This window comes from Chelonia mydas, chromosome 3, assembly GCF_015237465.2.
Source record: "Chelonia mydas isolate rCheMyd1 chromosome 3, rCheMyd1.pri.v2, whole genome shotgun sequence".
NCBI classification, from domain to species: Eukaryota; Metazoa; Chordata; order Testudines; family Cheloniidae; genus Chelonia; species Chelonia mydas.
The window spans coordinates 108,913,558-108,926,098 of record NC_057851.1 but is presented as its reverse complement, the minus strand read 5'-3'; the positions used below and the strand labels follow the sequence as shown (position 1 = coordinate 108,926,098).

Sequence of the window (12,541 nt, the reverse complement as noted above, 5' to 3'; positions counted from 1 at the left end):
GTCTCAAGATCTGGATGCTTTAAGTATCTTGTTTCTGAACTTCAGCTCCTCACGGGTTACTAAAACTGTCTTTGGTGAAATAGGAATTGACTTTTCATTTACAAGCTCCCTGATAGCAAACTCTTGGATTAAAATTGTCTCTAACAGAGGCAGTTAATTCCTGCCTATCTAGTAACCTAAAAGGCTGGGTGTTTCAGTGAACAGGGAACAGGACAGAGACCAGGTTCCATTTGTAGCCTTGCCACTAATCTTTTTAAAAACAATGAGGAGTCCTCATGGCACCTTAGAGACTAACAAATTTATTTGGGCATAAGCTTTCATGGTTTAAAACCCACTTCATCAGATGCATGGAGTAGAAAATACAGTAGCAGGTATGTATACACAGTACATGAAAGGATGGGAGTTGCCTTACCAAGTGGGAGAGGGGGGGCAGTGCTAACGAGACAATTCAATTAACAGTAGAATACCAAGGGAGGAAAAATCACTAAGGTAACTCCCATCTTTTCAAGTACTGCGTATATATACCTGCTACTGTATTTTCCACTCCATGCATCTGATGAAGTGGGTTTTAACCCATGAAACCTTATGCCCAAATAAATTTGTTAGTCTCTAAGGTGCCACGAAGACTCCTCGTTGTTTTTGCTGATACAGGCTAACACGGCTACCACTCTGAAACTAATCTTTTTGTTACCTTGGGCAGGTCCCTTCCCCTCTCCACGCTCGTGTTTCCTCTCTCACCCTTTGTTTCGTCTATTCAAGCATGGTAGATCTTTGGGGGCAAAGACTGTCCCTTCCTATATATCTGTTCAATGCCTACTATAAAGAGGCCCTGATCTCTGACTATGGCCTCTGGGCACTACAGTAATACAAATAATAAATAAGTAGCTATAATAAAAAGACTTCCCCCTTGAGTCCTCTCAGGTGCTCAGATACTAGATTGTGGGTGTGGTAAATACTTGGAATGAAAGAGCATTGTTGGGTGATGGTGCTTTTGACAGGTCCAAATATCCATCTTGGCTAATCCCATTTCCCCTTTAAAAAGGAGCATATGAAGAAAGTAAAATAAATTAAAGTGATGTCACATTAATTGGTTTTATATAATTGCTTTCCTGTTTGATTATTCTTTAATTTTATAGTATTTTAAGTTACTAGGCAGTACCCTGGGCTTATTTTTTTATTTATAAAAATAAAAAGAAGAATTATTATGCAGCAAACATTGCCATGTCTCCAGATTCCAGTCTTTCCACAGCCACCAGAACACATAGTTTTTTTAAAATTGGACTTTACTGTTCTGGTTGCACTCTAGTGGGAACAACAAAACTATGTCACAGAACACAAGAGAAATCCTCCTCTTTTCTATCAACAATATCGAAGGATTCTGTGATGGAGCCCAACTTTATGAATTCACTCCAAGTGCCTTTGGATTCCTCATTCTGCTCCCACATTTCCAGGAGATGAGGCCTTTCCCTTCAACAATCCTCAGCTCCTGTTGTGCTGGAACACTCAAAACAGCTGAAGAATTCTGGCAAACTCTCCAACAGCAGCCTGCAAAAGACAGACTAGCAAAATGGGAGCATGAAGCTCCCAAGAACACACACACACACACCCTTCTCCCCCACCCCCTTTTTCCTTCCCCTTTGAACAGGCTAGAGCTCAGTGAGGATGGTAGTGAGCTCAGAGAAACCCAAAGAATCTGTAGTAATAGTTTGTCTTAACCAACAAATGAATAAGATTCTGATAAGCAAACATATTGGATACAAGTCACATGCACAATATTGCTCGTCTTCAAAACTGCTGAACTTGTGATTCATATTCCATTATTACACCATGTCATTCTAAAACAATGGCAGCTTCCCAGGATTCCTCTAATATTGGTCCAATATGAGGGGAAGACTGTAGTGTTAATGCAGATTGTGGTATTTCTTCTCTTTATTGATTTAAAATTATTTTAAAGAATTTACACAGCAAGCTTTGGTATTAAACTGGGGTAACCACAAACAAGCCACCTGTAGTGGCTTGTACATCAAGAATGACTAGAAAATTGAATGTACAGACTACCACCTGCCACTCAAAAGTCATAACCAAACTGATCCACTGACAAACACCGAATGTAGCTCAGCTGTCCTCTCTCTCTAACCCTGGCAGACAACTGTCATCGCAGAACCATAGTAACTTCATAGAGTAAATTTCTAAGTCCATCCCCCTCCTCAATGCAGGTAATTCCCTACAGTTAATCTGAAATGCTTTGACCAGTTTTAAGTTTGCTACAAGTTGTAGTCCTGCCAGTATTTCCCTTAGGAGGCTTTTCCATTATCAAACAGATCTAAACAGATAGTTTTCCTGACATTGAGTCTAAATTTTCTTTGGCTTGATTCAGATTCCTTTAGGTCCATCTTTTTTCTGATGCAAATTAATTGATTAAAGGATGTTTTAAAAGGCTTAAAAACAGAAAAGGACAGCCTACCTATTCAAGATTATGGACAAATTTCAAATGGATTAAAATTATATTCTTAATCACAAATCAAATATATTTTATATTTAAAACAGCCAGAATTAGAGGCTCCTAATCTATATTTAGCACCTCAATACGTTCATCGATTTTTCAATGAACTGAGCACTAAGCAGTTGGCTTTATAGCTGTTTGGACTACAGCTCTTCTTCTGGATTGTACACAGAATTGTTTCTCAAAGAGTTTCAGGTCTCACTATCAAATGCTTCACACTAAAGGAAAATCTATAAAAGACAAGAAAACATGGGTCTCCCCTTGCTCACAAAATTAAAAGTTCTGTGACTGAGGAGTCCCAGGGTAAGAAACCTCAGAGATAATACAGAGCTTTCAGATAAAGGAGTGTTAAGTATATTCTAGTGCTTTCACAAGTTCCAACCCTATCTTGCCTAATATATGCAAATAAAGTCCAAAAGCACGAGTTTTATAACTGATTCTTAAGATTAATTTAATTTTCAGCACAGTATTCACATTTGAGATACTCATCACCTTGGAGCCTAAAAGGACCGCAAACACCACCTTTATTTCTTTGAGGATATTTCTAGGTTCATCTAATGACGTTATCCAAGTGAAAATCCATGCTAATTTCACAATGAGGTAATGCACCTCTCTGGTTTGGCGTCTATACAACACTACCATCACCTTTCTAAATGAGGCAAAGAGAGCCATTTGGGGCAGGGATTTGGAGATGGTGGTCTACCTGCTGTCAAATAATAGAGACCACATCAATTCTATAGTTTTGCAGTGTTATTTAACCTCTTTGCTCAACTCCAGACTCTGTATGCAACAGAGCAAAGTAGTATAATTCAATTAAAAAATTCCCATTCTACACAACTCAGGGAAATATTTAATGAGCTTTCTGAACAGGATATCTTCTGTTTTAGTGTGGGCTAGTGGACTAACATGAGACTTGAGTTAGAAAGTATGTCGATACTTCAATCACTTTCACCTAGCTAGTCTGGGTACCGGAGCATGAAGCTACTTCACTACAGGCTGCACAAGCCTGCCCAGAACCCTTGATAGTTACCCAAGCGACAGCGTACATTGCCGCAGCTTCACTGCTCCATTACCCGAGCTAGCTTGACGAGAGCCAGGCTGAATACGTCTACACGAGTTGCATTCACACCCCGTGACTAATGTAGTGTGTCATTAATTCTTTTCCTAGCTCTGACTCACTGGCCTTGGACAAGATAATTAACTCCTGTAGCCAAATTCTGCTCTTCGTTACACCGGTTTAAATCCAGACTAACTTCATTGTTTGTAATCTAGTTGCTCTGAATTTAAAATTGTGTAATTATTGTGGTACCGTGATGAAAACTGTGGCTACACTAGGGAAATTTCCATGGATACAGCTTCACCAGTGGTTGAAATCCAAGAGCAGATGAGGCCTTAATTTACCCATCTGTTTAAAAAAAAAAAAAACCACAAAAAAAACCACACACACACACACACCAGGGACAATGGCACTTAACTTTCATCACACCCTTTAGGGCTGGTAACTTAATTAATGTTTGTAAAGTGCTTTGAAGATCAAACATGCTATACAAAGATTAAATAAAAATATTTTGATAGATTTCTTGTAGGCTAGCAACTAAAGGCTCTAATTACTTGGCCTTCAATTATTTTGGTATGGTTGATAATATGAAACATATGAACTTAATATGAACATATGACTTCCAATGCTCAAATTCTTTTCTGCCCCTCACTTACATGCCTTTGCAGTGGCTCTCACATGCCGTACAGCTTTAAGCTAGCTTTTCTCTCAAGGGCTGCTGTGAAGCAGGACTGTATCAGCTCAGATACTATGGTGAGGGGGCACATGAGCACATACATAAACAGAGAGAGAGACACAGACAGAACTTTCAGTCAGTTCTCTGTCTATCTCTCAGAAAAAAGTTCTTCCACTTATTGTTTTCTTATCACCTTAATTTGTCTTGGACAAAGCTTCTCTAATTTGATTCTTCTTCTCTTTGATTTCTTGTTCCTGCTTTATCTAAGTCTTTGGCTTAACTCCCCATATAGACCTAAACCAACTGATTACAGTCGTCTCTTCAAGGAATTCTGCAACAACAGGTAGCAGACAGATTTAAAGCGATTATTATTAACCAGCGTTTTTAATGGGGGCAGTCTCACATTCCAAGTGTTGCTGCTGCGAGATTTACCATTAGGAAAGAATTTATTCTAAATCCCCACCCCATTTTGCCTGTCATGCCGAGCAATACCGGAAGTTCTATCAATTAATCCTTTTGCTAAAATGATGAAATTCAATCCTTTTGCAAAGTATTGCCAGTTCATATTCACATATATGTATATAACATATGTCATTACTTCCATAACCCAATTTACTTTAATAACCAAAAATTAAGAGGTAGGGACCTACCGACCATAGTAATCTCACATTGCTTTGCTTCCTTATGTAAGATGCAAAACTTATTATAGTATAAATAATAGGGGAGCGGGGGTCTTAGTTGATAGTCATTCATTTTATTATCTTGGGGAATGCAGAGATTGCATGATGACTTTGGTTACTGATCAGTCTCTCCAAACTAACTTCTATCTCCCTACAATCACAAACTACCTTGTTTGATATGGAACTGTTTGTGTCTGCTTCAGACGACACTGCCAAAAATAAAGGATTTACACAATGCTATAAAAGATCAAGAGATCAAAGGAGTGTAACTGTGCAACATCAGAACCTATATCTCAAAGAAGAGAAGGGACAGAGGCAAAAGAGAAACCAATCTCCTTGAGTTCACAGATGGAAGTCTCTCTCCCTCTGGCCAGCTTTATTGGGGGGACAAATCTGCTGGGTGGGGGGGAAAACATATCCAGATGTTCACAGATATTCACAATGTGGTTCTAATCAGCTTCAGAACACACTCCCGAGGAGGATCCGTACATTTCTTCGGTGACCCACAAGGCTGATACTGGTGCTACAGCTACACATTTTGAATACCGGAGTGAGTTCTGAACATTTATCTGAAACATCTTTATTATTCCTCAAGGATCAGAGGCTTTGCTAATTTATTCAGAAGCTTAGGAAACACAGAAGCAAGTGCGGGGCTGGGCTGACATTTTGAATCTCTATTGTAGGTCAGATTCAACATATGTGGATACATTGACTGAAGTGTTTGAGCAACAATTCCCGAGGTGAAAGAAGGAATCTGCTAACAGAGTTGTATTTAACTTTAAAAACAAAAAACACAACACCACATTGTTACAAAGGAAGGGAAAAGCATGGATGTGCTGGCGAGGGATTTCATTTTCCTAGGAGATTCCATTCTTTGTTTTAGCACCGTCATCTTAGACCAGATTCTGATACTCTTCCTCTAGTCTAGCAGCACTCTGTTCAACAAGGTTACCAGACTTTGGCCCAAACTGAATACAAAACCACTAAGAAATCTCAGACACTGAACCATCAAATGCAAATTTTAAGTAAATACTGGCTGCCATTTTATTAGACCCTACTCCACGTAGCCACTTCATAAATGCAACCACTGTATCAGCAAGTCATCCGTACTAACCCATCTTTTCCTGCAGCTGGGGCCACCTACTCACAAGTAGTAGCTGTCTGAAAAACATTGGTACATTGCACAGTGTTCCGAGATGCTGATGAATAACTCCACAGCATTCTGGAAGCTCTTCCCCCCCACCCCACCCCCCGCTCTGTGGCGCCTGCTTGCATTTGCTATCTTTCTCAGATTAGTGTCAATCTGACTGGCATTTTGGAATTCTTCTAATCATATGCAAATGAGAAATAAACCCAGCTGCATACCACAAAAAGCGTGTTTGTTTTAGGTTTGGATAGTTATTTTAAAGAGATGTCTTCCTGTCTGCTTGTTTATTTTGTGTTTATTTTGTTGTTGTTTCTTATTTTTACAAAAGTGGTTTTATTCCCGTAATGAAATTTACCTGCCATTTTCACATTGGGTAACATGATTGTTTCCTTTTTGTTATCTCCTACATGAGGGACACGGGACGGGACACAGAAGGAATTGAAGTCACCAAACCCAAGTTTTTTCTCTATCAAGTCCTCAGGTTCTGATTAGATTAGATCACAGAGTTAATAAAAATCCAGTTTGCCAGTGCCAGCAGATATGCAACTTTTCTAAGACCAAACAACAGCACAGTGAGAACAAATTCATTTTGGTTCAAAGCAGAAGTCCTGCTGAAATTAAAAAAAACAAGAAAATCACTAGAGATGGTGCTATAAGATTGAAACTAGTAGACAAACCGGCTTACATATCTGGAGGGATTCTGTTACCGTAATTACTAAATAATATTTGATAAATGTGAGCTACCTATTTACACCACATATTAAACAAAACGGGGGAGGGGGAGGAGAGACTTGAGTAAAGGAGAGTTAAGACTAAGTATCTACCAGTCACTAAAGAGAACCATCCCTTTTGAGGATGTCAAAAAAATGCAAATGCTAGAAAGCCTGGAAATGCCAAACTGAGGTTACACTTCAAAAAAACAAAACAACAAAAAAAACCCACAAATATAAATGTATGGAAATGTGTAGTTAAGGTCCCCAAAATAATCATTACTCCACATATGCCAAATTTCCAGCCTGTACAGCCATCTCATTTTGCCTGTAAAATAGATGTGTTTTGCTTAAGGGGTTTTAATAGGATTCTAAGGTAGAATTGATCAGGTTTTTTTCCCCCTGCATTGGTTCAGCTCCAGCAGAGGTAGCAATGGTGGTGCTAGCATAGAGAAAGTGCAGGTGTTTTTACCACCCTTTTATCTTAGGCTCTGGTTCAGCATGGTACTTAAATACATGCCTTGCTTTATTCCCATGCTTAAAGTCAGGCATGTGCTTAATGTTGAAGCAGAGCCCAAGTGCAGTCAGATGACATAATGCTAAAAATGCTTGGCTCCCTGTCTACAGCTTCCATTGTTCCTCCTACTGGTGAAGAAAAATGCTCATGAATTTTACTAGTGTAGATAAAGCCTAAGAAGTTGTGTGCCTGGGGCTGCCAATATATTAAATCCACATTACATCCATCATATACAGGCACAAACCATTTTTGAACTAGTTTGCAGCAAATAAATTCTTTAGAAGTTCAGGTGTTCCACTACTTCTGCTTCATGTGTGTGTGTCTGACTAATGAGGCTTGTAAACTCTCCACACTTATGAAGGTTTTATCTGTGTGTTCTGTACGGAGTTAGCCTTCTGTTCTCTACATTTTTTTTAAACAAACCCAAATGTTGTTTATATTTTGGGGAGCCCAGTGCAGGCAACAAGACAAAACAAAACAGTGAATCCTGTTCCAGTGAAATGGAAGCATCCCAACAGTACTAACCAAAGAAAAAAGATAAAAAGATAATCCTGAATTTGAAGAGCAGAGACAACCAGTTTTGTGGTAAGAAACACCCATCTACTTTAGAGACACTGAATTTAATATGTGAACAGCAGAAAGAAACAGAACTGGGCAGAGGTGAAAGAAAGACGGTCCGGTCCATCGCCGACTGTACCAGCAGGCGGCAGCTTCCCCAGGCCGGCGATTTAAAGGTCTCAGGGCTCCCAGCAGCAGCCGGAGCCCCGGGCCCTTTAAATTGTGGTCAGAGCCCTGCTGCTGGAGCCCCAGAGTAGTGGCGGTGACCAGGAGCGGGGATCGGGCGGTGATTTAAAGGGCCTGGGGCTCCTGGCTGCCACTACCGCAGCAGAGCCCCTGGCCCTTTAAATCGCAGTCAGAACCCCACGGTAAGGGCCCAGGGCTCCGTCAGCGGGGCTCTGGAGGCAATTTAAAGGGCCCGGGGCTCCAGCCACTGCTACTGCAGCTACCGCTCCGGCAGTGATTTAAAAGGCCCATGGATTTAAAGGCCCCATCCCCACCCAGAACTCCGGTGTACCGGTAAGTCCTTTAAGTTACTTTCACCCCTGGAACTGGGTATAATGCAGGTAGGTACTTTAACACACACAGTTCCCTAAATACACATCAATTGTGGCCTACAACATACATGGCTATTCTAATCTGGGTCTCTCTTGTGCAAAGACTAGCTCAATTAGCCTCAACAACCGGTATGGTAGTTCTGTGATATGGCCAAACATTCACTAGAGAGTGGATGATCTCATTTCCCATGTGATCTAAATCCATCTCTCCAGAGGTGAAAGGCTAATGAATTGACCTATTTGTGCCATCTTCCCCCACTTTTCCTTGCTGCACACAGAATTTGTGAACCAACAATTGGTTGCCCAGCACCTTTCAGAACTATGCACATAGTCAAAGTGGCATACAAAGATTATATACCCTAAGTGTGCTGGTGGTGAAAAAAGGTTTTGTTTTGTGTTCATTTGTATTTTCTGACTTTATACATGCGCGCGCGTGTGTGTATATCTATAATACTCACTTTAAGAACATAAGGGATTAGGAGGGTGGATTTACAATGTATATATTAAAAGATACTGGATGGTCTCTTCTTTCCATATGAAAATATTTATAAGAGATTATTAAAAAGGAAAAACGAAAGTGGCATATCTGTGTTCCTTATTTATTGCTTCTCAATGACATCCATCTTTAATTTGAGCAGCTTACAAGTCCAAACATTTTTCTCATTTGCAGGTGACAAGCACAAACTCAATCTATCTGAATCTCAAGCTGTATTTTCTTTGCCTTACAGATCATCAGCCACAATAGAGATCCTGGAATCAGAACTTAGCTGGTGATCGTCGGTGATGGATGACAATGTATGCTCTTTCACAGCTATAGCACTACAAACTTGTTTATGTCAGTAAACTGAGCAGATACATCTCCAAAGACACAGGGGAAACAGATATGAGCAGTAACAAGGTGCCATTTTAAGAGTCATTTTTCTGTCCATAACTTCATTTTAACAGATGTCCAGTTGAATATTACCAGTGATCCATCCATTATAGGCATGAAAAGCCACAATCTATTCTGACTCAGTTTTCCCCAGCCAAGAAAACACATGGTGTGCAGGAACAGGCCAAATGTTTGCAAACGTGGGCAACTCCCTTGCTGTTCACAAACACTAATGCCCCCAAACCCAGCATATTCGCCATTATAAAAACAAAGGCAAAAATCCAAATGCAAAATATAGTTATTGTGGTTAGGGACCAACTAAAAAGCCTTGATAACATTACAGTTTGGAACAATAATCCTTGTTTATAGAACTCTGTTTTCCATCCATCTGCAGCCGCCATCCATCTGCAGCCACCGCTCTGTTGATGCAAGACATACTGTTCTCCAGAACAATTTCGCTGTGTGCTTTTTATTCCAACCTGGAGCAGGACATCCAGATCAAAATGGACATGGTCTGATAGGCATGGCTGTAGAGCTGATTACAGAGCAAAATTTAGAACTAAGATATCAAAACTTTCTCCCCAGAAAATTAAAACTCTCAGTATATAGGGCAGCACCAGTAAAGAGTCCATCCTTTTGGATTTCTTCCCTTCAGTGACTGGACTTCAAAAGACAATGACTTTCATCTGAACAAGTCACTAGGATCTATACATAACTAACAAAACTGTGCCATCTTCATTTCCCTTTATGTTAGATCTCCATCCCCACCCTTTGTATTTTAGACTATAAGATCACTGTGACAGATCATCTGCATTTATAAGAACACCCAGCACAGTGAGGTCCTAGTCCTGACAGGAGCCTTTGGGTGCTTCTGGAACATACATTATTAACAACAACTTGCACTAAGCTTGGCCTACACAGGTTATGACATGTGCAACCCCCTACTTAATAAGAATAGCTTTTGTAGTACAGTGGCAGGCTAAAACAGCCCTAAAAGAAAATTCAGCAGCAAGCTGCGGTTAAAATCTCAGACAAAAATGAATGGGACACTATTTCTCCTGTTTTCTGGGTGCTCCTCAAGCCACTTTCATCTGCTCTTCAAATTTAAATCAACTCCAAGCTTAAAACAGAGTTGTAGATAGTAATATTAATCTATTAATCAACAATGTATACCGACGACATGACCCTCACCTGCTCCTCATGTACCCTCCAAGTAAAGTTTGCAACCACAAAAATTTTGCTGCTGTCAGCACTGCTGGGACAACATAGCTGTGGAAGAGTACATTATCAACAGAATGGCTAGCTGATGTCCCAAAAACTTTTATCGTTGTACTGAGAATGGATGTAACATTAAATTTGATTTTCAACCACTAGGCTCTCTCTACCTAGCTCGTAGGGCTAACAGTTCAAAAAAAGTTATCCTTTTTATTCATAAAGTGAGCACATTTGACGCAGAAGCCACTGAAAGATGCCATTTTTGCACAGCCACTTTTCAGACTAACTTCCCTTTGAAAGCAACAGCCGGTGAAATCACTCAAAGATCTGACTTGCATTAGCTCATATCTTTTTAACCCACCACGAAGTTCTGCATCTTTGATGTGAGCTAATTAAGCTCAGATGGCTTTCCCCAGACTGCTTTCTGGAGCTCTGGAATGAAGAGAGCCAAATTAGGCCCATCTGTCTAAATGGAAGGGAGTTCTCTCCAGCCAGAACGCATGCTTCGTTACCCAGCACAGAAGCTGCCTTCCAAAATTCCTGAGTGCCAGGAAGGAGATTTTATAACTGCCAAAGCTTATCCGGAATAGTCACTAAGGCAGTTTGGAAGACAGCATGGTATCTCGGGATTAGATTGAACCGCTAAACTGTTCCATTCACTTATTCATGCAGAAGACTCCGCTGTCTGCACGCTGTGGAATGTTCCATACGGAGCCCCCCGCAATAGAGTTGCATGCAAATCTTAAACATTCAAAACTTCAGCATGAAAGCTTTTTCTTCACAGTTTTTAATTTGTTACACCATGGTAATCATGCTAAAAATGAAATATTGTTTCCATTTAAAAAAATAAATCAAGAAGGATTAACTAACTTCAGTTGAGCACAGGAGGTTATTTTCTTATGGCCGGATTCTGAAGCTCTTCCATTTGCACAACTCCCACTGAAGTCAATGAGAGTTTTTTATGTGGCAGGGCTGCTGGACTCAAAGAAAGAAAGCAGCCCTACGTGGTCCATCTCATAAACCACAACTGCTGCAGCAATAGAAAGTCACTAATTGCTCCCAGAGTCACTTGGCCGTCTATGCTATGGATCAGGTGGAGGTGGGGCAGGGAGGTGGGGAAGGGAAAGATGGTAGTATTCTGCTTCTCTGTGCTATTAAGACAGTAAATACATGCATCCAAAAGTCTACAAACCAAATTCAGGAGGCTCACAAGCCTCCTCTGCATGTTAGGCGTTTCACAATATTGGACGTATCTGAAGGGGTGAATGGTCTTGCAGCGAAAGTAGAGGAGTGAGAGTCAAGTGACCCGAGTCTATTCTTGGCTTTGCCACTGGCTTGTGAATCAACAGCAAGTCATCTGCGCCTCAGTTTACCTGTACAAAATAGGGATGCTCCACTGCATAGTTGTTTTGTCTGAAAGGCCCTTTGAGATCTCTGGGTAGATGGCACTATAGAGGTGTAAAGTATTAATGTGACAGCATATACTCCTATGTCCTTAACATGTACTATAAGACGTCACAGCTGTTATGAACTAACAGTGATTGACTTCACTGCTCATGGTATGTAAGCTGTGTCTTTGCGAACTACTTTGGTTTATTGGTTCCTACATTTATTACTCAAACATTATCATCACGACAAAATTAAAAAAGCCAAGGTCCAAGGTTAAGAAACATTACTGAAGTGATCCCAACATTCTGTGGAATTTTAAGACCTGAACATGTTTCTATACAATACAAGGATTCTTACTGATACTCTGAAAACCTATAAAAAAACCTTTATAATGAAAAAGTATTATAAGTAATAATATTTACTGTACATTCCACATAGCCTGATTGCTGAACAAATACCTAACTAATGTAAACAAAAGAAAAGAGGAAACAATTAGCAATTGCCAAACAACGAAAGAATCTCACTTAAATTTTAGAATGGGCTCTTTTGAGAAAAAGATTTTCTTTACAATAAAAACACAAAAGCACTCTGACAACTGTGGTCCATGCCTACATCCGTTTCAGCTAGTGTGGAACTATATGCTTCTGAGGAGGCAGACTAA

At 40.1% G+C, this 12,541-nt stretch overlaps 1 protein-coding gene across 12 annotated transcripts in view; it reads right to left on the bottom strand.

Annotated features, from left to right (window-relative positions):
• The window catches only part of SASH1 (SAM and SH3 domain containing 1), an 838,974-nt gene that overhangs the window by 127,655 nt on the left and 698,778 nt on the right, over window positions 1–12,541 (bottom strand). The gene's annotated exons all lie outside the window — the stretch shown is intronic.